A 27980-nucleotide genomic window follows, 5' to 3' on the forward strand; every position below is an offset into this window, starting at 1 on the left:
ACATGCATGGAATATAATTTGCTCATTTTTATCCCCAGCACTTCCTCTTGAGAACCATTTTCTTTACTGAGCCATGGGGAAATGGCTTCAGAGTATGTAGTATTTTCTTATTTTCAATATAACTATAATGATTAGTTGTTATAATAAACTACTGTACTACTTGATGACATATATTAGTCTTAAATTATTTTTTGCATTTTCCTTAGTAACTTTCTCTAACCCTGTATTCTTCAAGATTTCTCATTATACCTTTCTTATCTCTATGAAAAAATATATTACTAATTGTTTTTTTCCTACTTAATATGAACTCAGAATGACAAACCAAAAAATACAAACATAAAAATCAGGACAATAAAAAGGTCTATTGAAAAAAATCTTACACTTGGGACATCAATTCATTTGATACTCATTCAATAAAATTACCCAGGTTAGATTCAGTTAGACTGAGGGGAAGGACTTCTATTCCATAGTTGGCAAGAGACTGTCTCCTGCTCCTGCTGATCTTGAACAAACCAGTGCCTCTGATGGGGACAACTTAGAGAAAGTTATCAAAAGGAGAAAGTCTTTTCTGAGTGAATGACAGAAATAGGGTTGAAATCTGTTCATTGTTTGTTAAGATCTTGTTATATCCTTTGCTTTTGTGGAATAATGCATCTTCTGATTGTTTAAGGCAGTTTGGTTTGTTTTCTTTTGATTGTGAGAAACACACTAATAGAAAATATCATTTTTATACAGTGTTGGCTTTACATTTGTGCTTTCAGTTTGGCATATTACTGAGTCCTGTGTTTGGAGTCCTGTGTTTAGCAACAACTTGTTAAATTATAAAAATTAAAACTATAAACAGGAATTGCAAAATTGCAATAGGAAAGAGAACAAACTATTCAATTTTTAGAAATAAATATAGTATGTAATTATATAATTATGTATAAAATATAATATGTAATTATATTATCAATTGGTATTCTGATTTTCTATTACTAACAATTTTAAAAAATATATTTTTAGTATTTTATTATAATTAAATAAAATGGTTTAAAATTAATTTTTCTCCAAATTCAGAAAGTCCTTCCTAAACTGAGTATGAACTTTAGATAGACAATTTTAGACATGACAATTAGAAGTGAAAATATCAATTCTGGTGATGGACAAAAATCCCTTTTACTAGTATCATCCTTGAACTTGCTAATTAGTATGATTTATAAAACAAAAAGAAAAAATAACAATAAACAATATCACAAGAATTCAAAGCAAATAAAGGAAAATCTAAAAGTTATATTTCCATATTTTGGAGGTGTAAATGAATATAGTAAATGAGTCCTTTAAAAATGTTGCTTTCAATTAATTAATTTTTTATTGACATGTTATAATTGTATTTAACAGTGGGATTCATGTTAACCTATTTGTACATGCATGTAGCAATTTGGCCAATTTTCTTTTCCTTTCCCCACTGTCTGACCTTCTTCATCTACTTTAGTGATTTGTCTCTCTTTTATTTTCATAAGATCTATTTTTCACCACGTTTTTCCTTGAAAAAAATTTTTGTTTTTCTACGCCGTGATATGTACATGAATTAAATCATCTTTTTATTCTGAATTGTCATTTTCCATGACTGAGTAGACATGTGGTTGTTTCTGAGGTTGGATTGAGCCATAATTTCCTTTGCAGAGGAATAAAATGGTATTTCACGGTTGACATTCTTTGCTTCTTGTGTTTGACCCCAACATTGTCAGCAGATTCATTTAGTTTTGTGCATAAGTTTGTATTTTTCTTTCAAAGGTACATAACCTTATTTTGCTGGTGGTGCATTTTAATTACAGAAACAACTGCAATTTTTGGCCTGAATTTTCTCTGTGGTATATTTAGACTGAATTTTTCATGTAAAATTAAAGAGGGTGGGCTGGAATGCACACATTTTGACTGTTTATCATCAGAGAATAATCAGAAAGACGTTGATTTATGGAAATGTTGCCACTGTTAATTACCATTGATGGTAGATAATGAAGAGCTGAAGAGATACTGCTCAGATGACCTTGTTGGCTCACCTTTGATGCACAACTTAATCGGTGGTTACAATACAATATGATATGCACAGAAAATGAAAGTGTTTGAAATTCAGCCACATCGTCCAATTAATAGGACATTAAGTAATTAATCACACAAAGGAGGGAAAAAGGTCATGGCCATTTCATTTTTGCCGAATATAACTGTATGTAGTTCTGAAGAGAGTTGAGAGAAAGCACCATTTTTATTCTCTTTATACAAGATGCTTTTTTTTAAAAAATTTTCCTTATGATATTCCTTCAAAGTGCTGACTGAACATTAATCTGCCATAAATTGGCAAAAAGGAGACATGTAGACTTCCCCATTAAAGTTTTATGAAGGATCCTTTTATTTATTTATTTAATTTTGTTTTTAGTTGTAGATGGACACAATACCTTTATTTATTTTTATGTGGTGCTGAGGATCAAATCCAGTGCCCCACACATGCCAGGCAAGCGCTCTACCACTGAGCTACAGCCCCAGCCCCCTTTTATTTTCAAAAACATAGACAGGTATGCTTCCTTCTTTGTTTATCTAAAAATTCACACACAAACACACATACAACCCAAAATCTCAAGCATCAGAAACCACTGTAGCAGGAAAGCTGCCTCTCTGACATGAACTTGTTATTGAACTCTATGCAGCACTTGAACATTGCTAATTGATTTCTATTAATTGACCTTCTTGGATTAGATGCCAAGAGGGGAGGAAGAAATATAGGGTGAATAAATAATTTAGAATAAAACAAGAATGAGTATGGGTTGAAGAGTAGAGAAAGGAGGAAAATAATGTCTGCACATGGAAAAGATACAGTGCTATCCAAAATGGCTTATAACACTCTGCCGCAGTTCCCAGTTCCACATGTTACTTCTGTTAGATGACAATGATGGCTAAAAGGCCTGCTAAATACATTTAATAATAGCATGCCAAAGAATGAGCACTTTGTGAAAGAGTCTTACTGTCCATAAGTGACATGAAAATATGAGCACCTATTCAACTTAGTCATCAAGGAAATGCAAATAAAAGCCATAAATGACAAACTCCTGCAAACGTGATTTCAGGTATTGCTGAGAATGTAGAGCAAAGGAAACCCGCATAGAATACTATCAAATATAAATCCTTACAACTACTTTGTGCAGTCTACTGATCTGCTAATTCATTCTTGGGTATATAAGCCCAGCAGAACCAAGTGCTCATGATCCCTAAAAGGCGTGTATAGGAGTATTTATAGCATCCACATTCCTAACAATCCCAAGCTGAAAACACCTTAAACAACAGTACAATAGACAAATAAATGATGAAATACTCATATGATGGAATCTTACACAATGAACGTAGACGATTGCTATACACAACGATATGAAGGAATGTCACTTCCACAAGCTTGAGGGAATGATACCAGGCACAAGAGTATGTATTATACTGCATTTACATAAATTTCAGAATGAAGTAAAACTAGTGAGTTGGAAATCAGGGTGTTATTACCTGTGGGAGGGCCTGAAGGTGAGTTGTGTACTGTTTTGTATGTATCGTATAGGTTAATAAAAAGTAACAAATACAATCAGTGCTCACAAAAATAGGACTGGAAAACTAAGATAATTAAAATGTTACAGATTAGAATAAAAGATACATAACATGAGACCTCAAATGGGTCCAAATTCTTTATCTACCATCCTGGATAAAGAATCCCTCTACATTCTAATCCCTCTACATTCATTCTCTCACTCTGTACTTTGACCTTTTTTTGGGCCTTTTTGTATTCCCTTACCTCTTCTTAGGTATTTCTTTGTCCACTTATCCATTGACCATACACTTACGTATTGTTGTTATGTCTATACAAGTTCCCTCTGCTTTGGGAAGATTCTCCTGAATGGCTTAAAACTTTTTTATTCTATTCTCATAGCCACATGTGTACTTGGCTATACGATACTTTGTATATAATTCAGTTGTTGATGTTATCATTTTTATATGTATTTTTCCTACTAGACTATAATGATGTCATGAGTATAGACCTTATTTTTAAATTTTGATTTTTCTAATATGCTATTTTACTTAGATAAAAATGTCAACCCTTTAATATTAGGTTTAAAATATTTTGGTCCAAGTTTAAATAGTAAAACTATTTTTCTCTGGATTAAAAAATTAATTGAATAAAACTCCCTTTTCCCAAATATCATATTGAGTTCATATTTTCATGCAATTAGAACTTCACATAATTATTAATACTAGGCTTTTGCCTTTATAAATGACATTACCTATTTACTTTAGATATATCTAAATGTTACTAATGACTACCAAGAATTTCCTTTTGCATTTCTCTTTGTATTTCTCTCTCTTTCTCTCTTTGTCTTTCTGTCCTGTGCTTGTGAAATTAATTCAATGTTCTACTTCTCAAAAATTTGTCTTGTAAATATATAACATAAACCTGCAGAGAATGAAATGTTGCATGCAAACTAGCAATTCTTCTTTGATCTCAAATACATTTGTATCTGTGATCTTGTTCCTCAAGTATTTTATGTTTATGACCTCATGAAACAAATTCATGTGACCGTTTTACTATGTCATCTGCTCCTGATCTGAGAGCAGGAACTGTGTTTGACATTGCTGTATTTATCTTTCATTTTAATTATAACTGCTTTTCCTTTTTAACAAGTTTTGTAAAATGACTAATTGAATTTTAGTTTGGAGTCTCTAGAGTACTCTTTGACAGTATTTAAAATTATGACTACATTATATTCCACCTTCAATCTGGTACTTTTTACTGATAATAATGTAAATCACTGTACAGAGTTCCTAATTTAAAATGCACGCATTTTATATATTGTAAAAAATAAAAGCCCTTTGTCATTAAATCATTCTAAAAATTGAAGTAGGAAACCATCCTGTCTTATAAAACTTACTGAGCTGTGATTCAGTAGTTCAAGGCCATGCTGGATTTCAAGTCTATCTCTCTTTCAGGTTCCCAAACTAAAATGTAGAACACAGATGAGAGACAAGGAAGAAAAAGGAATAATTCTATTAAGAGAGTGCCTTTTTATTAGTTTGTTACTTGTAAAACTAAGTATCTTTATTTTTCTTAGATTTAAGCATAAATCATTAGTCAGATTGTTAAAATGGGGCCTGCCTTCTTCAAATATTTATTTGGTGAGATTCAGTTGCTCGTGTATTCAATAGGGAGTGTGCATAGGTCACATGGTTTTGCGTCTGGCTTTTTCTGATAGCGTGATGTGGTAAGAAATACATAAAACATTGATGTCCACAATTTGATGCAAATGATAACATTTATAGGTAACACAATTTTAACTAAGTTTTCTACTTGATACTAGTCTCAGAATTGTAGAATTCTAAGTTATATTTACATAATATGTTTACGTAATATTTTGTAGGTTGTGCTACACGTTTTAATATATCTGAAAAGAAATTTCAAAGAAATTTTTAATCTATCATTTCTAATCTATAGTCTTTCTTTCTGGGAACAATAATCACTCTTTAAAATTAGCAGATCACAGCTGCGTGTGATGGTGCTCACCTGTAATTCCAGTGGTTTGGGAGGCTGAGGCAGGACGATCGTGAGTTAAAAGCTAGCTTCAGCAATTTAATGAGACCCTAAGTAACTCAGTTCAACCCTGTCTCTAAATAAAATGCAAAAAAAAAAAAAAAAAAAAAAAGTTAAGCATCCCTGTTATACACAATTGATAATAAGGCATGTGTTTTTTTAGAATCGTAACTGCCAAAAAATCTCACACAGTTGAATTGATAGACTTATCTGACAATAAATCTGCCAGAAACAAGACATGGCAGAGAGTAGGGGAGCAAAATTATATGCATGTGGTGTTGGTAAGGAGATGCTGAGTTTCTAATATTATGACTGGTTTTGTGTTTGAGGATAGAGACAGTCAGACCAAAATGCTGGCTTCTTTCCTTTCTGTCATCGAATTAGCATTGTCTGTTAACACCAGTAAAACTATATGTGTGAATATGTAAGTTAGTCCTGATGGGAACTGAGAAATGGGTTGGCAGTGGGGAGAAGAAAGGAAGGGAAACAGGAAGGGGAGGGAAGAAGGGCAGGAGAATGATTTAACCTCAGTTCATGAACATAGTTGGGCTGACCTCAAAGTGCTGGGTATGGGAGGGAGTTAGAATCTAAGGCATCTCAAGTCATAGAAGTTTAACTCTGAAAGGTTATGCTTCACTCAGCAGTTTTCACATTTTTTTAAACAATAGAATTCTTTAGGGAAAAAACCCACAAATTTTCCTATTACTCAAATCTGTAAAACCAATAACAAGGATCCAATGGTCCCAGGACCCGACTCTTAAACATTTCCTCTCCACCACTCCTGCTCCATGGAGGCGGCCACTGTGAAAAACACTTGGAGATGTATGATTCCAAGGGACAGTTTGAAAACAGTGATTTTATAAACTCAAGCCCTTTCAGATAGGCATCTCCGAGAGGAAAGTTCGTTACTCTTAGTTACCACTTATTGGTAGATTATTGAGTTTTGTTATGTTAGCGACTTGATATTATTACATATATTTTAATCCTCAAAAGAACCCTTCAGAATAGGTGACATTTTAGAGAGAAGTGGAGTGAATAACTTGTATAGAGCTGCACAGGGACAAAATTTGAACTTAGGTCTGTCTCATATCAGTGTCACAATACCATCCTACTTTATCACTGCAGTTTAATGGACAAATTTCCTTTTCTTTGGTATGGACATTTAAATCCACTATATAATGAGCCATTTAATTTACTTTATTTAATCCACAATGGTTTTCTACCACTTCATGTAAGATACTATTTCTTTCCAGAATTTTAAATGAAATAGAATCTAAGGTTTGCTGCTGTTGGAATTGCTCCTGAGGTTCAGGGTTTCTCAGTATATACTCTTCTCCTGGGGAGATGCTCTGCCCTCTCTTTGATTTACCTGCATATTATTTTTAGTCATTTGATGAACACTTGCTGCATGTCTGTCTAAGCAAACCTTCAGAAACACATATATTATCTGCTTTCTCATTAGAGCGTGTATGGTAGAAGGAAAAAATCGTGGGCTAAAGGAATCAGACTAAAGTCTAGGGTTTGAAAATGATTTCAAGACTTTGTTTGCAGTGGGGTATTTTAGGACAAGAATTATGGGCTTATTTCAATGTGCTCTTCCAAAACATGTTATCATGTGTCTGTTAGTGTTTTTGCCCTGAGCACAGAGAAGATAGTTTTTACTGCATTTGAGTTGCTTATTAAAAATGGTGAGTGTTGGAGGCAGGGCAGGGTGAGAGAGTGAAAGGCTATAATGGACTACTTGAAAGGTGAACCACTAAATGAAGGCTGGTTTTTAATGTAAGGACTATTACCCCTATGGACATAAATGCAGCATGAAGAATGTCTAAATTACAGAGAACAGAAATGGCATGCTGAGACAGGAATTTTCTCCTGATATTTCAGGTACATAATGTATCTAAGTTAGATGTGTTCCAATATATCTCAGGGGAGAAAACAGCCAAGTATTAAAAAAAAAAAATAGAAAAAATATATTTGTGTCAGTGCTACAGAACTTCCAAACTCCTAAATGAATTAGAGATAAGAATGCAGAGTAATTTCAAAGTCTATACAGTCACCTTTAACATATACCATAAAATCGATACATAGTTCAAAGACGCAAATGACTTTCCTTGGGAGAAGAGTGACTGAGAGTACAGTTATGACCTTATACTTTGCCTTTCCCAAAATAAACTTGTCTCATGATGGCCACAACCTATCTCAGTTTAAAAGCTTATTATTTTTCAAACTCAAGAATGTCAGGCAAACAAGTACACCAAAAACCAATACAAGAAAATAATTAAATTGGGAATTACTTAAAAATATATACAATATTAATGACCTCATATTGTATTGCTTCTCAGCCTTTTGGCTAAGATCGAGTGTAGTATCTGTTCTTATCAGTTTAATGACCTCATATTGTTAGTGTTGTGAAAAATATATAGCTATGCTTTCATATAGATTATTACTACATATATAAAACATTTAAAAATTTCAGAAGACTGTTGGTTTTCAAATTTCATTTCTGTTGAGAGTTCTATAGTATTTTTGTAAATATTTTTGTATTTTTGTAGTATTTTCTTCCCCTGCCCCCAAAGAAAAAATTATTCACTGATAAATGTATCTCAAAAAAGTGCACATTTTATATATGTAGAGCACATAGCAACATAAAAAGGCCCACAGCACCCTAAAATCTTTACTTACCAACAGAGGTAGGTGCTGAATTATTTGCTGAAAGTTTTTGAGAGTAAAATAGAACAGTTTCACAAACTTCACTAAGTGGTTATATACTTTGGTACACCCTTCTTTCCCCTGGTTCTTTAATATGTGGGATTTAAAAAATAAAAACAAAAACCTTTTTTGTGTGCTGGGGATTGAATCCAAGGCCTTCCATATTCTATTACTGTTTTCCCTGAAGATTCCCTGAACAATTATAGTATTAACATATCACTCAGTTCTTCCTATAAATTAAATTTTCTTAGACATCTTTTATATTAATAAAATGTTTCTGAATAAAATTAATATAAAGTTCTTTCTATGTAATCCTTACAATGGCGTTCACCTGTTTATAAAGTATGGAGCATAACACTGCAAGTTTAATTATTTTAGTGGTTCTGGTAGGAATAAAGTAAAGAAATTTATCTTTATAGTTTTCCAAAGCCCTAAAAGAAATTCTAAAGAATTTAAAAGAAAGATTTGAGATTTTTATTTTACTGAATTTAGCATCACATCATGCAGTTCTGGCCTAGGTGCCAAAGAATAAGGAATAATATCAATATTTTAACATTATGAATGTTAATACTTATGGTAATTATAGCTATATTAATATAGTACTTGATTTTAATGTTTAAAAACATTGCAGAAGGTAATACAATTGAAGGAAACTGCTCTTTCAGAAGTAATGAATTAGTATTTGTCATTAATACTATAATAAAATCAATTTAATATACAAAGAATTATTTCGGAGAGATATACTATCCCTTCTTAGATTAAGCAGAAGATTAAGAATAATTTTTATTATTGAGATGTGGTGGTATAGAACTGTAGTCCCAGCTATTGAGGAGGTTAACACAGGAGGATCAATTCAGCTCAGGACTTCTATGAGAAACAAAAACAAATTTTACAACCTCTTATTCAAAAGAGACTAAAATGCTGAGATCAAGTTATTATTTTCATAGAGAGAAAACCCTAATTCCAATTTGACATTACTGTAATATTTGGCAGTGAAAGCTTAAAAAAAAAAAAAGAAAAAAGACAAGTCTATAAAGCTAAGCCAACTTTGCCAGAATCTTTTAAATACAGTTCATTGCTTTTTCAGAATTCATCATTTACAGGTATTTGTTTCAAGGCAAATAATTTTTTTCTACAAATGTTCTCAATTTCTTATATCCATTGAAGTTTTGTCATTAATTTCTTTCACATTCTAAAACAACCAAACACACTTTTTTTAAAGATAAAATTACTATATTTTTCTCTGGCAGTGAATACATCATCTTTTAGTTCATAGAATTTCCACTCATTGTCAAAAGTCTGTTTCTGATAATCAGATGTTCAGTGTGAGTGTGCTAACAGGAGTCAATTTTCTATCATTATCACTACCATTATTATATTCGTGATGATGGGGATTAAACCCAGAGTCTTTCTAATGCTAGGCATGTAGTCTACCACTCACCTACACCCCTAACCCCAATTTTCTATTAAGTGGGAAAAAATGTGTGTTAGATTTCAAACCAAAATGTCTGACTGGAATAGATTTTCTTCTTTTCATTCTATTTTTTAAATTTATTTGCTCTTTCTAGATATACATAATTGTAAAGTGTATTTTGGCATATTATATACATACATACAATAAGTATCACTTGTTCCAATTAGGATCCCATTTTTGTGGTTGTACATGATGTGGAGTTACATTTATCATGTATTCATACATAAGGTTAGGAAAGATATGTCCAATTCATTCTATTGTCTTTAATGTTTCCTTACCCCACTCCTTTCCCTTCATCCTCCTTTGCCTAGTCCAGTCAGTGTCTAATCTTCCTTTCCCTTCTTGTAGATTAGCATCCACATATTACAGAGAACATATTCTGTCTTTGGTTTTTTGGGGACTAGTTTATTTCACTTAGCATGGTATTCTCCAGTTCCATCCATTTACCTGCAAACACCATAATTTCATTCTTCCTTATGACTGAGTAATATTCCATTATGTATACATACTACACTTTCTTTATTCATTTATCTGTTGTAGGACACCTAGATTGGTTCCATAGCTTAGCTATTGTGAATTAACTGCTGTGAACATTGAAGTGGCTGCCTCTCTGTAGTATGCTGATTTGAAGTCCTTTGGATATAAACCGAGAAATGGGATAACTCGGTCACATGATGGTTACATTCCAGGTTTTCTAAGGAATCTCCATACTGCTTTGGAATAGACTTTAAAGTAGATGGTACAATGCATAAAACTTCTTTCCTGACCAGCAAACAATTATTATGATTTTTATTACAAGATTTTTGTTACAAGATTGCTTTGCTTACAGTGCATTGCTTTCCAATCATCATGCACTGCACACATCCTATGCCAACTTTTTGGAAGTTTGGATCTTTGTAGCAATATTATTTGAAAATGATATTTTCTACGTTATGTAGTTTAACTTGGCTATTGGGATAGTAAAACCTTGCTTTCTTAATATAACAGGCATTGATTTTTTTGTCCACATTTATTAATTGGCGCATTATGCTTATTCCTAATGGTTGGATGTGTTGTTACATATTCATACTTGCACACAATATAACAATATAATTTGGCCAATACCCCTGCTCAGTACTTCTCCCCTCCCTCCATTCCTTCTATCCCCTGGTCCCTTTCTTCTATTCTACTGATCTCTCGTTGCTTTTCATGAGATACCCCCACTCCACTCTTGCCACTTCTCCTTTTTTCCCTCTAGCTTGCACAAATGAGAAAAAACATATGACCCTTGGCCTTCTGAGATTAGCTTAGTCCACTTAGCATGATGTTCTTCAATTCCATCTATTTTCCTGTGAAGAACATAATTACATTTTTCTTCATGACTGAATAAAACTCCATTGTGTATATATATACCTTATCCATTCATCTGTTGATGGACACCTAGACTGGTTTCATAGTTTGGCTGTTATGAATTGTGCTGCTATAAACAGGGGTGTACATGTATCACTGTAGTTATTAACCACTTTTAATTCTTCAGGCTAAATACCAGGGAGTGGTATAGCTGGGCCATATGGTGATTTTATGCCTAGTCTTTTGAGGAAACTCCATACCAATTTCCATAGTGGTTGTACTAATTTATAGTCACACCAACAGTGTAAAATTGTTCTTTTTCTTCATATTCTCTCCAGCATTTATTACTCTTTGTATTCCTTTTTTATACCTTTATTTTATTTATTATTTTTATGTGGTGCTGAGGATGGATCCCAGTGCCTTACACATGCTAGGTAAGCTCTCTACCACTGAGCTACACCAGCATTCTTGATGACTGCTATTCCCACTGGTGTGAGATGATATCTCAGTGTAGTTTTGATTTGCTTTTGTGTAAGTGCTAATGATGTTGAACATTTTTTCATATACATGTATATATATTTTGGCCATTTGTATTACTTCTTTTGAGAAGTGTCTGTTTAATTAATTTGTCCATTTATTAATTGGGTTATTGTTTTCTTGGTGTTATATTTTTTGAGTTCTTTATATATTGTAGATATTAATCCTTTGTCAGAAGAGTAGTCTTCTAAGATTTGCTTCTGTTCTGCAGATTCTCTTTTCACATTCTTAATTGTTTTCTTTGGCATGTAAAAGCTTTTTAAATTGATGCCATCTTATTTATTAACCCTTGACATTAATTCCTGAGCTTTAGGGTTCCTTCGAGACAGGCTTTGCTTTACTGGGTCCTGACTTTGATTATTTTAGCCAGATTTGTCAGATAGATTCATTTCCAGTGAAACTAAGTAACAGACTCTCCTTAACTTCTTAGAGGTAACTATTTATTCTGTTTTCTTCTACTCAAAATTGAAATCAAATTAAAATTAATGAAACAAGTCAGTGGGAAGAACTGACTGGTGCTATTATATGTTACATTCCTCATCTCAAAGTCCAAATTTCTTCCTAGTCATAATGTTTTCCAAAAGCTATTTTAAAAACTAGAACTGCTTTCATACTACTCTCTTAGTGTGCAGGCTGAGTAATTTTCTTACTGGCCCAATGGCAGTGGTCCAAAGATTTTTGAAATTTTTAATGCTCCACATTTACGTGTAGTAAATGGACACCTACAGGTCCCAAAAAATTGTTAGAGTGGAACGAATAAAGAGAAATGAGTGATAAGCAAAAGAAGTTATAAGGTTTAAAGTTTCCTTCAAGCTGCTCTTCAATATTTACTGTCCATTTTTTATTGTTTACACTGAATTTATACAGTTGAAAAGATACCATTTCTTTGTGCTCAATTTTTCTTTGTCTTGACATACATAATCTCCAATCTCATTATATCATATAGAATATATTTGTGGTAATACCAGAATAATAACCCTTAACATAATCAAAATAAAATTATGTTAAATCTAAGAGATTATTGCTGTTCTACCCTTTTATTTTATAAAAAGAGAATATTGTAATTGTAAACTGATGCAGGAACCACAGTAAACTGAATTTAAATTCAGGTTCTAATTGCTTCTGGTTTAGTCATGACATTTAACCTTTCTGAGTTTTCACTTTTCCATTGATGAATTAGGAATAAAAAATTCTTGCAGTTTTGTACCAGTGCAGCAAAACACATATATGTGCAGCATTTGCTAATATCCAGCACGTAGTTGTTGCTTAATAAATATTTACCATTTTTCCTTTGGCCCAAGGTGACATGGCTGGTTAGTAATCTCATTAATCTGTAAGAAATTGATTTGCATTCCTCTCACTTACTCATTTTAGCAAGGAATAAATTGCATTTCCCCATTATAATTTTTCAGTAGCTCATTAGGAATTATTTTATGTCCGATTCAGAAAATTACTTTTCCTACATAATTGTTCACCACATGCAGGTGCTTTGCACTGTGATACATAATGATATCTGAAAATGATTTCCATGAAACAGTATTGTAGGTCAACTTGAACTTTCAAATCTTATTCTTAACTAAGATAGAACATTTGAGGTATGAAAATCGGTTTGGAAAAGGTTTATTATTTCTCAACTCTTTAAGTCAGTTATTATGTAGCTCTCCTATTTGGGTTACCAAATTGCTTTGTGACCACTCTTATTTAGACATTGTCTTCTTGAAGAAATACATAATTTTACTTAATATTGAGAGCATCTTTTTTTTTTCCCCTGCAGCCCTTGGTGTCATAAAGGTAAAGAGAAATGAAATAACAACTTTTAGCACTCTGAGAAACTGGAAAATATTGCTGAAAATGTCTTGTCCTGCAAAAGTCGAGTGCACATTACTATACAAATACCCTCAGTGAAGAACCAGTAAATATCTACATTTGAAAGAGCAAGTCTGTAACTGACTGCTCTAGCTTATTATTATTGTATTTAAAATCTGTATGTTCTATCATGGAAATAGATTTTAGTGTTTAGAGTGGAACTTGTTACAACTACTTATTTGGTTTCTATGTATTTGAATAATTATTTTGTTAACCTTGTATCAACTGCAAGGCTGCATACAGGGTATTAGTTGTGGGTTCTTGTAATGAGAAAGTGCATAATTATTATTATTGTTGGGGGCGGGGTACTGGGAATTGAACCCAGGAGTACTCAAACACTGAGCCACATCCTCAGCCCTATTTTGTATTTTGTTTAGAGACAGGGTCTCCCTGAGTTGCTTAGCACCTCTCCATTGCTCAGGCTGAGTTTGAACTTGTGATCCTCCTGCCTCAGCCTCTGGAGCTGCTGGGATTACAGGGGTGCACCACCACACCTGGCTGAGAAAGTATGTTATTTTGACTGTTATATCTATGCTTTGGCTACCTCTTTCAATGAATAAAAGAAGTATAAGTTTAATTCTCCCAGTTTTTTGTATACTTTTCCTATGTAGTATAATAACTAATGAATTCTAAGTTAATTTGGTATTTATTTATTTATTTATTTAATTTTGGTGCTGGGGATTGAACCCAGGGGCACTGAGTCACATCCCCATCCCTTTTTATTTTTTATTTTGAGACAGGGTCTCACTAAGTTTCTCAGGGCCTCACTAAGTTGCTAGACTTGGTTTTGAACTTGCAATTCTCCTTCCTTAGCCTTCAAAACAGATTTTTTAAACCTAAGGAGTCATGTATTTTTGAGCATTTATGAATCATTTAAGCATACTGTGTATGTGTATGTTTGTATACGTCTATATGTAGGTATGTGATTTTAAAAGAAATCAACACTGAATATTAGAAAGGTCACACAAAATAGTAGCAGAATTCTTCATAGTTAAAAATGGAGAGTTCCCTGAGACACAGTCCTTGGGGGAAGGCTAAGTTCATATGGAAACAGAACTCCCACTTTGATCATCTCTTGTATGGTATGTTGTACTGACTCATTCAAAGATGGTGTCTTCTTAAAAGTCTCTTCTCTGCCCCTTTAATTTTAATTTAACTACTTCCAAGAGAGCCATATCCAGAGTTTAAAGGATTTAAACTTTGAAAATAAATCTATTATTCTCAGAAGATTATTTTAGGAAATCTTCCCTAGTAAGAATAATGTTTGTAGGTTTAAAATTTTTTTTTCTATACTAGATAAACCCAGTTATTGATGTTCTGAACTATTAGGATTGAAACCCACTTGCTGATCAGGAGTTGACAAATATCCTTCCCTTTTCTTCCATATGTGGGTAAACTTAGATAAATTATTTTTCTTCTTTCTTTATGTTTTGATTAGTACATTATAGTTATACATAATAGGGGGTTTCATTTTGACATAGTCATACATTCATGGAATATAATTTGCTACATTTCCATCCCCAGTTCTGCATCTTCCCCTCTTCTTTTCTCTCCCCCTCTACTCTTTTCTCTACTCTCCTGGTAGATAAATTACTTTAAGCTTTTTCATGTTCTTCTTCTACTGCAAACTTCTTGTTGATTATTCTAGGTAAAAACAAATAAGTAAGCATACAAACTTCATAAAGAGCAAAATGTTAGCAAGCGTTTAACAACAAAATAAGAACCAAGGAAATTTGCTGTCTGAAATGAAAGAGACTACCCTGGCAGACCAAAGATTTGTCCAGTAATCTAGCTGGCTAGTGTTTGAAAGAAATATATGACTCATACTTTCCAAGAGTCTGAGATCATCTGCACTCTGTAAAGGATTTGATATTTTGGGGGAATATCAAAAGGTATTTCTTTTTTTGAGTACCTTATGAAGAAAAGGAAGCACTTGAGACATTTTTACCAAAGTGCTTCTTATTGTGGAATGTTCTGGCTCTAGATTCTAACATTTATACCACATGACTTGAACAAATGGTCCTCTTTTTCTTTAAAGGTAACATCAAAATATTAATATTTGGTCTTCCTTTCATGGAGAGAGTAGTAAGGACCAGAATAATACATGGTTGTGAACATACTTTGGAAACAGTGAAAGTAGGTTTTAATAAGACCAAGTCAAATTATCCTGTTGGTTATGTACATGGATTGGGCGTTAGATCTTTAATGATTCCCCTTCATTTTATTAGCCAGTACTTCAAAGAATGGGAGTGAATTATATGGTTTATGATAGAGGATTACATAACAGTTGATTCATGTTTTAGCCCATGACCTCAGGTAGCAATGAGAGAGTTGAGGAAGAGAGAGAATTGGTAGAGAGAGAATAGGAAGCAAGAACCAGGTAAACTGGAGTATGCAGGCATAAAGTGACTGAAGTAGAGGTAACAAAGTTCCAAAAAGAACATAAAGTAGAATTTTTGGTCAGACATTACAGACTTGAAGGAGAATATCAGGGAGTATGGCAACAAAATTTAAGGGTCAATGCAAGTGGACAATAATTAGGCACACTGATGTATTTTTGCTTTCCTACTGTCTAGAATAGTTTTTTTTGTGATAGACATTTGATAATTAAAATTACCTCAGAGATTAATCTCTAAGGTTATTTTACCCATAACAAATAACTCATTACTTCATCTTATTATTTTCTGTCTTGAACTTTGCATAGTGTAACAATTATACTGAAATGGAGATAAAAGTGGAAGATAATTATGCATAGGCAAAAATAGCATGTTTAAAAAGAAAATGGATGAATCCAGAAAGTGACAAAATTCTATTCTGTAAAATCTTCTCCAAAGTTATTTAATTTAATGGCATATTTACATGAAATTCATTGAACTTCCTTGAGGGGAGATTTTATATATACATGAACAATAATTATTTTCAGGTCTGATTTTTGGCAGATTCTGAAAGATATTTTTCTCAATATTTCTTTATATATTCAGGGAAAAATTTTCAGCTAATTTTCTTTTTATTTTAAAACTAGTACATATACAGTGTACAAAGATTGAAGTGAACTGAAATCCATGAACATACACATTAGTCTCATAACTAAGAGAAACCACCCGTATTTTGTGGTTATTATTCCCCCTAATGAGAATCATTATTTGTGTGTACCTAGAGGTTTTTTTTGGTGTATATCTCTCTATAGGTAGTGTTTGTGTGTGTGTGTGTGTGTGTGTGTGTGTGTGTGTATACACTCATGTATAAAATCATGATGCTTTAGCATATATATAATTTTTTTGCTGCCATAATTAATACCGAAACAAATATCCAGTTTCTGTAGTTCCTACTATTCCTCTTTGGCAAGTTGGTTCAACAGGAACAATCTGGTCTTGTCCAGAAGCAGAACCTAATTTATGTTTTGTTTTTTTTTTTTAACTTACTCTATTTTATTTCCTCTCTACTGTATCAATATACTGATTTGTCAGTATATACATGTGAAATCAATTTAGAGTTCATATTTATTAAATTACAACTTTCACTTTAATATGTGTGGTAAACTTGTATTTCCATAAAAATCTATAAAACTGTGGAGCCTAAGAAGCAAACCACCTGCAGATTATATCTGAAGTGTAGTTCTTGCTATTGGAGGCATGCAGAATAATGAAACAAGAATCTTTTGCAAAATTAAGAAAGAATAGTTTTAAAGTGTTTAAAATACAACCTAATTTATATGCTTGTAACAGTTCTGATGTTGATTAAAGTCTGTAGAGTGAATGAAAATTGCATGTAGTTCTCATTTTAGTTGACCTTCCATGTTAATTAGGACATTTTTTTTTCCCATTTATTTTGGAGCTAAGTACATTTTCTTTATCTAGTAAACTTTGATTCTGTTTTGTCCCCCTTTCTGTTTCTTTTTTGATTTAGTATGGTTGATCACTTTTCTTTCCCTTTTAACTTTCTTCAAGATTGTGAATAAAAAATCAAAATGCTAGGATGAAGAGAACTTAGGCAGTTACAGTTATCTGTTATTTTCCAACCCATTCATTAATTTATACATTTAATAAATACTTGTTTGATTCTGTAGGTGGAATGCCCTCTCCTAGGCACTGAAGATAAATCCCTGATGAAAAAAGACAAAAATTTCTTGCTCTAAAGAAACTTGTAATTTGAAGGAAAAATTTTAAAACTATTCCAACAGTATAAAGACAATATGCAGTATTTCTAAGTGCCATGAAAAAAAGAAAAAAAAAAAAAAAAAAAAAAAAACAACAAACTAAAAACAGTCCTAAAAAGTGCAATGGAGCATTCATGCAAATATCTAGGGGAAAAGCATTTCAGCCAGAGGGCTTGGCACATGGAAAGTGAGGGTGTGCCAGGCATTTGCTGGAGAGTAAGATGACCCAGAGTGGCTTTAGTAGAAATTGGGAGGCATTGTTTCAGGAGATAAAGTCAGGGTAGTAAGAGGAGACTGATTGTAGTAGATGGCTAGTAATAGGACTTTGCCAAGTTTTCAGTGGAATGATGTGATTTTACTTTTATCCTGACAGAGCCACACTGACTATAGAATGTGGAAAATAGACCTTGTGACAAACCAAAGGAAGAAGAGGGAGACCTGTTAGAAACCTGTTGTGATAATACACATCAGAGATGGTTTTAACTTGGGACCAAGATATAACTAGAGATGATTGTAAAATATTAGGGTCAATTGAATTTGGCAAGGGATTGAAATTGTGACACAAGAGTAAGATTGGAGTCCTCAATGAATAAAAATTGTTTTTGTTAGCCAGAGCAGGTGGAAGGATGCAGTGGTCACAGACTGAGATGAGGTTAAATGTGGGAGAAGTAGATGTTTGCAAAAGAACAGGAGTTAGGTTTTAGAAATGGCAAGTTTGAAATACTGTTTGATACGCAAATCTGATATTCAGGGAAGAGGACCATGCATATTTGAAAGTCTGTGTGGATAGTATTTGTGTTAGGTGTAAATTGTAGAAGAGTTCCAAGGACTGAGTTATTATTATGCCAATGTTTAGAGATCGAAGATGAAAAGAAATACACAAAGGAAGCTAGAAGTGGACTGTGCCCTTTAAAGAATATGAGCCATATTGACAAATATATCAACAAATTAAGAATGATGTGGGCGAATTTAGAATAAAAGAGAATTAAAAATTTCTATGCTTTTGTATATGAATAAGGAAGGAAAATAATATCAAACAAGGTGTGTAGTTAATATTAAAATGTATGTGGGAGAAGTTCTGGAAAATTGGAGGATGGGGACTACATCTTTTTGATGTTTTTTCTTTCATGTAGCAAGTAGGAAAAATGGAATACAATTGATTGCAACATTAGATAGTCACACATACAATGGCAATAATTTTGTTGCTCAAGAGAATAGTAACTTCTAGTACAGAGACCAATGGGTGACTGTAGGTCAGCAAGGATTTGTTTCAAAACCAAAAATTTGGAGTGTGCACTAACACAAGAGTAAATAAGTAATGGAGAAGCTTACATTCCAGACCACTGTATATGGATGCATATTGATGTGTAATCATTTTAGTACTTTATAATGTTACCTCCTATTGTTAGCATAATGGACAATTAGGACACTAGTCCTCAAAGGAAAAATTTCAAGTAAGTTAGGCAATGATGTGAGACAACTCTGAAACACTGGTTCTCTTAAGCTGGCTGCATTTTGGAATAAGCAGAGATTCTTTATAATAGATGTTGTCAAATCACCTAGAAATTTTTGTATAATTGGTTGAGTGAGGGCTAGAACATAGATTATTAAAAGTTCCCAGGTGATTCTAATGTGCCACTATGATAAACAACAAAGCATGGAAGGAAAGGCAGTGTGTATACATGTCTTATGTACACCATTTCTAGCACTTTTTGTTACAATAGTTATCCTGTATTGAATGTGCAATGTCTGATTGTGTATGTGCTAGACAACCAAATGTGATCAAGTACAACTTTGTAAGAAATAAAATCCAACTACCTAAACCTAGAAATTTTATTTGGTATATTTTAAAAGTTCTAAAAATAACACATAAACACTAGAAATGATTCAAGTTGGTTGCCCAGCAGTTTCGGTACAAAATCTTTGGTAAGAACTTCCAAGTGTCATGAACACTGTCAATAAAATAGTGACTAAAAAAAGTAACTAAAATTATTATTGGAATGTTTCCAGTCTTAAGTTACCATTTCTGTCTTGAAATGATTTCTCTCATTATTTTCCAACTTCAGTGGTGTGTATTGCATTCATGTAATGATATACACAGCAAACTCTTGGATATCATTGTTTTGTTTTCTATTCTATTTCCTTTTTCTATTTCACAATTTTGTTCAAACTGTGGCAAAGAATGGACATAAACATTATGGACAATGACTTGGTCAACTTTTTTGCTGCTGTGACTTAAAGATCTGACTGGAACACTTTTAGGGGAGGAAAGTTTATTTAGGGGTTCAAGAAAGTTTGGGAGGAGAAATGATTGGATTATAGCAGCAAATTAATCCCACATGGGATTAACTGAATGGTAACTGGAGAGAGGTGGGTTGGGGCTGGAGGAAGTGGCTCATTGGAGCGTAGCTATGGGGTATGTATTTTGTATCTGGAAAGTGGAGTTTTTCTCTCTCTACTTCTTATTCACCACGTGAGCTGCTTCCTTCTACCACACTCTTCCTCTGTGATGTCCTGCCTCACCTTGAGCCCTGAGGAATGGAGCCAGCCTCTTATGGACTGAGACCTCTGGAACTGTGAGTCCCCAAATAAACTTTTCTTTCTCTACAGTTGTTTTGTTCAGGTCCTTTAGTCACAGTAGTGAAAAGCTGACTAAAACAGTGACCTACCAGAAGTGTCCTTGTGATGTACCAAGAAGTTAAAGGCTTTTCTAAGAGCCAGGTAGGGGTCTGGTCTGTGTACCTGGAGTCAGTCATTCAGGCTCATCATGTGTGAGCACTTACTACAGACTCATTATTGTTATCTGTCCTCAATAACTTAAAGTAGGAAGGACCGTTATCTAACTACAGATAACCCTTATTTACCCACAGATATCTGGATTATTTTTCAACTCCTTAAAAATTATTTTTAAGGATTATATGAACAATGTGTAGAATGTGCCTAATATACCTCTGTCTCCCCCTGTGGTTTTCTCTCAGGTACATTTAATGTTGGGATTAGCAAAAGCCTAATTTCTGGCTTGATTCATTTGCTCTTGTATGATCTTATGGATGAGCATAGTTTTAACCAACACATCCAAAGCACTTTAAAAATGTTTCCTTTCTGTAGATTCTCCCTCAACTTTACTTCTTGGCTTCTTTATTTTTATCACCATTCCCTGGTACCCTCTGCCATGCCTCTGAAGTTCTTCCCTTTGTTCTAAGAAGCTGCCCGTGGAACTGGTCACAGAAAATGCTATCCAGGAATTCAAAAGTTATCTAGTCTGAACTTGGACATGGAATAAAAAGACTTCAGCTTAAGGCCTGGGAAGACCACTTAATTAATTTGCCTACAAGATAGGGGCGTGAACTAGGTGGGACCCAGAGTAAAAGGGAGAGACCCAAGGAGATAGACCAATGGTCACACCATGTACTTCTGTTGCCCAGAGTTCCTAATCTCTGAGCAGTTTTCCTTGAAGTAACATGTCATTGAACCCCTAACTTAAACAGAGAGCCAATATAAAGATGAGAAACCAGGGGTGAAGAATAGAATCTAGAATGGCTTCTTTTTCTTGAGATTAATACATTTACTTGTTTTTCAGGGAAGAAAAGTTGGTGTTTGGTTGAGTGAGTTAGTAGTTAGGATGCTCTTGGTATCTAATTTGAATTTAGCACCTACCATTGTTAAGCCAGCTGTTTCTCCAAGGAAGGAGTTAAGATTGAAATATGTTGAAGAGATATGAGAAGGACTCGTCAGATGATTAATGAATTTTGAAATGTTCCACCATGTAATGTAACCACCAATTTAGACCTGCAAGAGGAAGGACAATGTCAACTGTAGCCAAAAATCTAAATAGATTGCATGAAAAGGGGTTTTTTTTTTTTTTTTTTCAAGAAAATATATAAAGTTGACATATGACAACAAACTGTCAATTTGAAAAGGAATAGTTTGCAATGAAATTGTTCTTTCATGTGATCAATATTAAAATGGCCATTTTTTTTCTTATTAACTTTAGTGCAGATGGAGTCCAAATTCATTAAGCCGGTATAACTAATAAAATGAACTGACAGGATAATAATTGTCAGGGGAAAGAAGCAAGTATTCTTCTGAGGTTTCGTTGATGGGGTGATACGAGTGAAAGAGTGTGGGAATGTGTGGTACTGTATAATTCATGGACAAATCCCAGTATTTCTGTTTATTCAGTTTCAGTTCACTGAGTTGTCTGGTTATAATTGAGTTGTTCATATTGTTCTCTTGAAATGTTTTGAGGCAAATGAAATCTTCTAAGAATTCAATTATACTGAAACAATAGCCACAAGACATGGTGAAGTTATTGCTGAAGCTAACAAAGGGCAAAGACGGGAAACACAACTCTTATTTAGTATTGTTTGTGCTATTGCTTGGAACCGAATATTCAAAATTAGTTCTAAAGCAAACAGACTGTTCTTTAATAATGATATTTTTTATAACAAATCATAAGGTAATCTTTTTATCCTTTAAGTAATAAGCTAAGAGTGCTCTTTTTAATAAGGTAGGTTGGTTGGTTTTTTTTTTTTTGCAATGATAATAGCAAAGTTTTAAAATTAATTTTTAAAATGATGATTTGTTGGCGGGACTTTTATATAAATGTTTGGAACGTTTCTGTTGTATATTTGAGTTTAGAACTTAAGAGTTTTATTGATTAGAAATTTTCCATCAGAAAAATAGCTAAAATATGGAACCAACCTAGATGGCCTTCAAGAGATGAATGAATAAAGAAAATGTGGTATAAATGTATAATGGAATATTGCTTAACTTTAAAGATAATTTCATTCGAAATTATGCCATTTGCTAGTAAATGAATAAAATTAGAGAATATAATGGGAAGTGAAATAAGCCAAACCCAAAAAACCAAAGGCCAAATGTTTTCTCTGATATGCAGATGCTAATTCACAATAAGGGAGTGGATAGGGAAGAATAGAGATACTTTAGATTAGGTAGAGGGGAGTGAAGGGAGGGTAAGGAGTATGGGGGTAGGAAGGATAGTAGAGTAAAACAGACATTATTACCTCATGTTCATATATGACTGCATGACTGATGTGATCCCACAATATGTATAATCAGAAAAATGAGAAATTACACTCCCTTTATGTATGATCTATCAAGATGTATAAATGGATTCTGCTGTCTACAAAAAAAATAACGCCCATTTAAGTAGATTTTAAAATAGAAAAATGCAAACTCAATATGATTAGTTATCTTGTTTTAAAAATGCACTACTTCATGAATAATATTGCTATCAAAAATACTTAAGACCCCTAAAGACTTATAAAGGGAAAAATATCTTGTTTAGGAAATGAAAAAAATCTGGAGCAATAGCTTGGGGAACCCTGAGTTCTATTCCCTATTTTACTGTTAATTCTGTAGCTGTGAGCAACTAATTTAACGTTCCAAAATCTTTTCCTCATTTGGGTAAGGAATGAATAATACTTTCTAGCTATATCAATAACAGGGATGCCCTGGTGGATGATGATGTTTATTTAGTACATGAGGCTCTATGGGTGGGAAGGCAAGGACTACAACATGAACACAGCTGTTATCATTGAACTGCTTTTCTTTTAATGATTGTTTTAAAAATATTTATTCTAGGTTTGTTATGTGAAGGGACCAGTAACATGTCCTTTCTGGCAGATTTGAGTCCCTGAAATGCAGCTTCCCCCTTGTTATTGGATCTTGTTCTTTTCAAGACTTTGTCTTAAATCTTTTACATGGTGAATAATTTACGAATGTTTATTTAGGCTGTAAATATTTTTAATGATTTCAAATTTGGTTTCTTCCTCTGTCTCTCAGCTTTGGAAAAAGGAGCTTGAGTTCTACCCCCTTCTTATCTTCTGTCATCACCAAAAAGTGTTTAGTTCTTGACTAAATTTCCTTACAAAGGTACCATAGAATATTTTTCAGAAACAGGACATTCACAACTTCATGACATATGCCACCATAAGTTGTTTAATGTAAGAGAAGGGACTTAAATAAAATTCTTTCTTAAAATCTTCTAATTTTTTTAAAATTGTTATATTTTCATCATCTGTCCATCTTCTCAGTAAAGGTATATTGGTTTCTGTAAGTTTATTGAAAATTAGTCTGCTGAATTTAATTCTTTGGAACAACTTTCTTTGAAATAGCATTTAGAGATGAAGAACAGTCACTTTTGATTTATAACATTTTATTTTATGCAGCGAAAAGCAAGATTTAATGCAGTTGTCTATAACCATGGCCTGATATATTTTGAATGTCTTAGAAGATATCTGTGTTGTCCTTTTCTCTGAGAAGAAGTTTACATAGAATGTTCAGTCTTTGAACCTTATTTAAATATGGAGCATTTTTGTTTTTTCATTCAGAGCTTTTAGAAGTAAACCTGTGCTTTGGAAGAAAGTCTACTTTTTGAACTTATTTATTTCCACAAACTACATCTTTTTTTTTCAGGACTGCAGATGTTGGAAATTAGTAAAACTTATGTGAAAATGTGGTGGGACAGTCAGGAGGAAAACTCAATATATAGATGTACTTTCAGGAGAATTTTTTTCCCATTGGTGAAATGCCCACTATCTCCTAAAAGTAGTAAGCTTGACCATGAAGTAGTGGTGGGGTTTAAATTGCATGCAAAGTCAAGGTTTTTAAAGAAGGTGAATTAAGTCAACTGTGTGACTCAGCTCTTTGGTGATTTTTGTTCTTTTGAGAAAAAGTGAAGTGTTTTATTCTTATGCATTCTCTGACTAATGGAAATATTTTATAGTACTTAAAATTTAAAGATCATTATTGTAGTCTGTAATCTTGTAGTACTCTAGAATCCTGACCCAGCTTCCTTACTTTACAGTTTTGAAAACTTTGTCCGAACTTGCTTAGTGAGGGCACAGAGCTACTTAAAGTTATAATCATGGTTACTGGTCCCTCAGTCTGGTGTCCTACCCTAAAGAGTTAAAGGAGAATGACTTCTAATTCAGATCCTCCTCCTTCTAGTTAGTAGCAATCTTGGGTCAGAAGCACTTATTTTGTGTTTAATATAAACGTGAAACGTGAAAAGAATGACAAAGATTCACTGAGGAAGAAATTAGGATTACTCAGGAAGTTCCAGCTAGTCAGAGGAAGCAACCAGTAAAGGCAGGATCTTGCTCATTGGCCTTGTCACAGATTTGCTGTATTTTGACTTTTTCCTTCAGTTTTTTTTTTTTTTTTTTTTTTTTTTTTTTTTTGACAGAGCAGTTAATTGCTAAGGCACCTCTCCCTTTATTGGAATAACTCTTACATTAATTGATTTTGTTTTTGTTTGTTCAAATAGCATTAGTGTGGATCATGGCCCTAACCTTTTCTTTTTGTTTCAGATACTCCTTCAGTTTATTTTCTCTGCTCTCTTTAAACCCTCTAATTTATTCTCCCTTTCAGTCTTTGCTTCCTGTTGTCCCTGCTTGCCCTAAACAAACAGCTTTATTTCTTCATGTCTATATTTCAATAAAATTGCTACCTGGAAATTTCCTGAGACCTGTTGATTTAAACCTGGGGTTCAGCAATTTTGGAATAAGATAATGTTTATACATTTCACATTTTTTTTTTGATCGTGGATGTGGGGAAGGTTATAGAGTCACATTAGAGAGTCAGATCTCAAAAATTAGGTCATAGCTTTCCTTCTGCAAATTGTCTTATAAAATTGATCTGACATTGTAACTCATTAAAGTGAGAGTATTTTTTCCCAAAGGCTCTCTCAAACTCTCCAGTAGAGCATTGCCTTGTCTTTTTATAGCAGTTAATGGCTTCCACTTTAGCATTACTATTATGTACTAAGAGACCTGTATTTGATGTAGGGAGCTAGAATTAATGAAGCCTAAGTTAGGAGTTTGATTTATATATGAAACAACTTAGAAGGAGAGATGCTCTCTGTTACCATACTTAAAGCTATCTTTTAGTTTGCATGGGTCTTTTTGTCACCTCTTAACTCAGAGATTTGACAATGGGCAGTGGTGATCCATCTTGGCTGCTGAGACTCCTTTAGAATTTTTAAAATATCAGCTGTGTAGGCCCCACCTGAGACCTCTTAAATTTAAACCACTAATAATAGGGCCTGCATATTGGATTTTGAAAGAGTTCTCCAAAGTTTGTCAGGGTGGAAAATGCTAGAAGCATGAGGAGAATCACTGAACTTGGCAAGAACTGGATTTGAAGACTGCTTCTTTAGGCCCATGTATGGGTGTTTCCATGGATGGTTTACATATGTCTTCAATTCCAGAATTCTTTATTGATAACCTCTCTTTAAGTAAATGCCATCACAATGAAAGGAATTAAAGCCTCACCTATTGACAATATTGGAAAACCAGTAGGAAGGATATAGTAAAAACCGCATTTAATTTAAACAAGCATCAACAGATATTTACTGAGGGTCTGCTATGTACCAGGCACAGTAGTTAGAAAGGTGAACAAAACAGGAAAACATTCTTCCTTTTGGAGTTTACATCCTGGAGGAAGGTGCCACACAGAAATCAAGGTCTAGCACAGCTAGCTCTCTTTCCAGTGAGATCCAGGGTTGAAACTGTTGAACATCTGATGAGAAGATCACTTGGTGTTAGAAGTCTGCTTCTGTGAAGTGTCTTCAGGCACTGGACTTTTTCTCTGCATCTGAGCAAGTTAATACTGTGAGAGGTGGAAAGGAAGTGACAAGGTGCATGGAATTGTGAATCGGTGTTGGCTATCTGACATATGCATGCTTATTAAGTCTAAAAGCACGTAAACTGTCACCATATTTCTAATCCACCATATTTCTATTTTCTGATTCATGAACTCATACAGGGGGTTTAATGTATGATAATGTATGATACACATGGGTGCCTCTATGTCCTCAGTATGTATTATTATTTCTATGAAATGGAGAGACATCGTGGATACAAAGTCTCTGGGCTCTGATTTCTTTCTCATGTCTGTCTCCTGTAGTTTATGTTACCTTAAACTTCCTACACCTTTATTTACTCACCCATAAATTGACTATTTGATACTCATTTTACAGGGGTCTTATACATGTTTGAGATATGTAAAGCCCTTAGTCCATACTGGATACACACAGAGGCTTAGTAAAGAGAGGTATTTGTGTTCTTTTTGAGTGACGATTTTTATTTAATATTTAAAATTGAGAAATATGTCTAAGTATAAGAACTTGAATGTATCACAATAGAAGAGGTGTGAAGTAATCTTCATTGTTTTTCATCCAGAGTTTAAGAACTTTAAATTGGTTGTATTAGTCAGAACTTTCTTGGATAGCTACCAGGTTTTCCCCTAAGTGATCCAAAGAAAAAGTTTACAGACTTTTCCCCAAAGCATGACCTAACATTGACAATTTGTGCCTAAAGAGCTAATCAGAGTGATACATTACTCCCAGAAGTATCTGAGGTCCATTTCAATTATTTGCTTGCCTTGGACTTCTCTGTATAACCCTGATACTGACACATTTTTCTGGCAAGGGTTCATCCATCATTGTATTCTATGGAAAGGCTTATCTGTCTTCTACTCAAATAACTCCTTTTCGGAGACTTCTCAGAATAAGGGGATAGCTGGGTCACTTCTTACCCAACATTTGCCCAAGCATTCAGAGCCCACTGAACACTACTTATTGTAGCTTGATTGTTGGGCGGTGGGGTGCGGGGGTGTGTGACTATCACATCTATATCACTCTTGTGTGTTTCTCCTAAGAATTAAGAATAGCCCAGCATTTGAGTATCAGACCTGATTAGGTTTTAAACCAGTCTTATCAGGATTTCTCTGTTTTGGGGTCGACTTAAACATTGCATAAGAATATTGACTTGGAAAACACCCAACTCTTAAGAGGTGTACCTGTACCTGTTCTGTAAGTACATAGGCACAAGCTGATAGTGACAGTATGTTACGTAACAAGTTCAAATACAGCCCCCACTGCTATCAGTAGCTTAAGTCAAACATGCCATTGCTGTGGGTACGTGATATTGAGTTACTGCTTGTGCGTGTTAATGGTAGGTGGTTGAAATAAATGCCAGTTCTACTTCAAATCAATTATCAGAGACTTTGGAAGGCCTCTCGTAATCTGAATTTTGATCTTCTGAAAGTTATTTTCATTTTGCCAACACATTTGTTTACAGTTAGACATGACCTCAGATTTCCTTTTCATTTCTCTCTCTCTTCAAATGAAATAAGATCTCAAATATCACTTTAGTCACTTACACTTTAAACCCAGAAAAGACTTTTAAACTGACTAAATATCTTTGATTGTTGGTGGCTATGGAGATTTAGATAAGAAATGTTAGGAAAAAAATTGAGCCTATGGATTATTCCTGTGATAAGAG

The 27980-nt window shown here is 33.6% G+C and overlaps 1 protein-coding gene and 1 pseudogene across 8 annotated transcripts in view; both read left to right on the forward strand.

The window, feature by feature from the left end:
• The window catches only part of Ptprk (protein tyrosine phosphatase receptor type K), a 547068-nt gene that overhangs the window by 112481 nt on the left and 406607 nt on the right, over positions 1–27980 (forward strand). The window lies entirely within an intron of this gene.
• On the forward strand, positions 7927–8048 carry LOC124989855 (uncharacterized; annotated as a pseudogene).

Source organism: Sciurus carolinensis, chromosome 7, assembly GCF_902686445.1.
Source record: "Sciurus carolinensis chromosome 7, mSciCar1.2, whole genome shotgun sequence".
Lineage (NCBI taxonomy): Eukaryota > Metazoa > Chordata > Mammalia > Rodentia > Sciuridae > Sciurus > Sciurus carolinensis.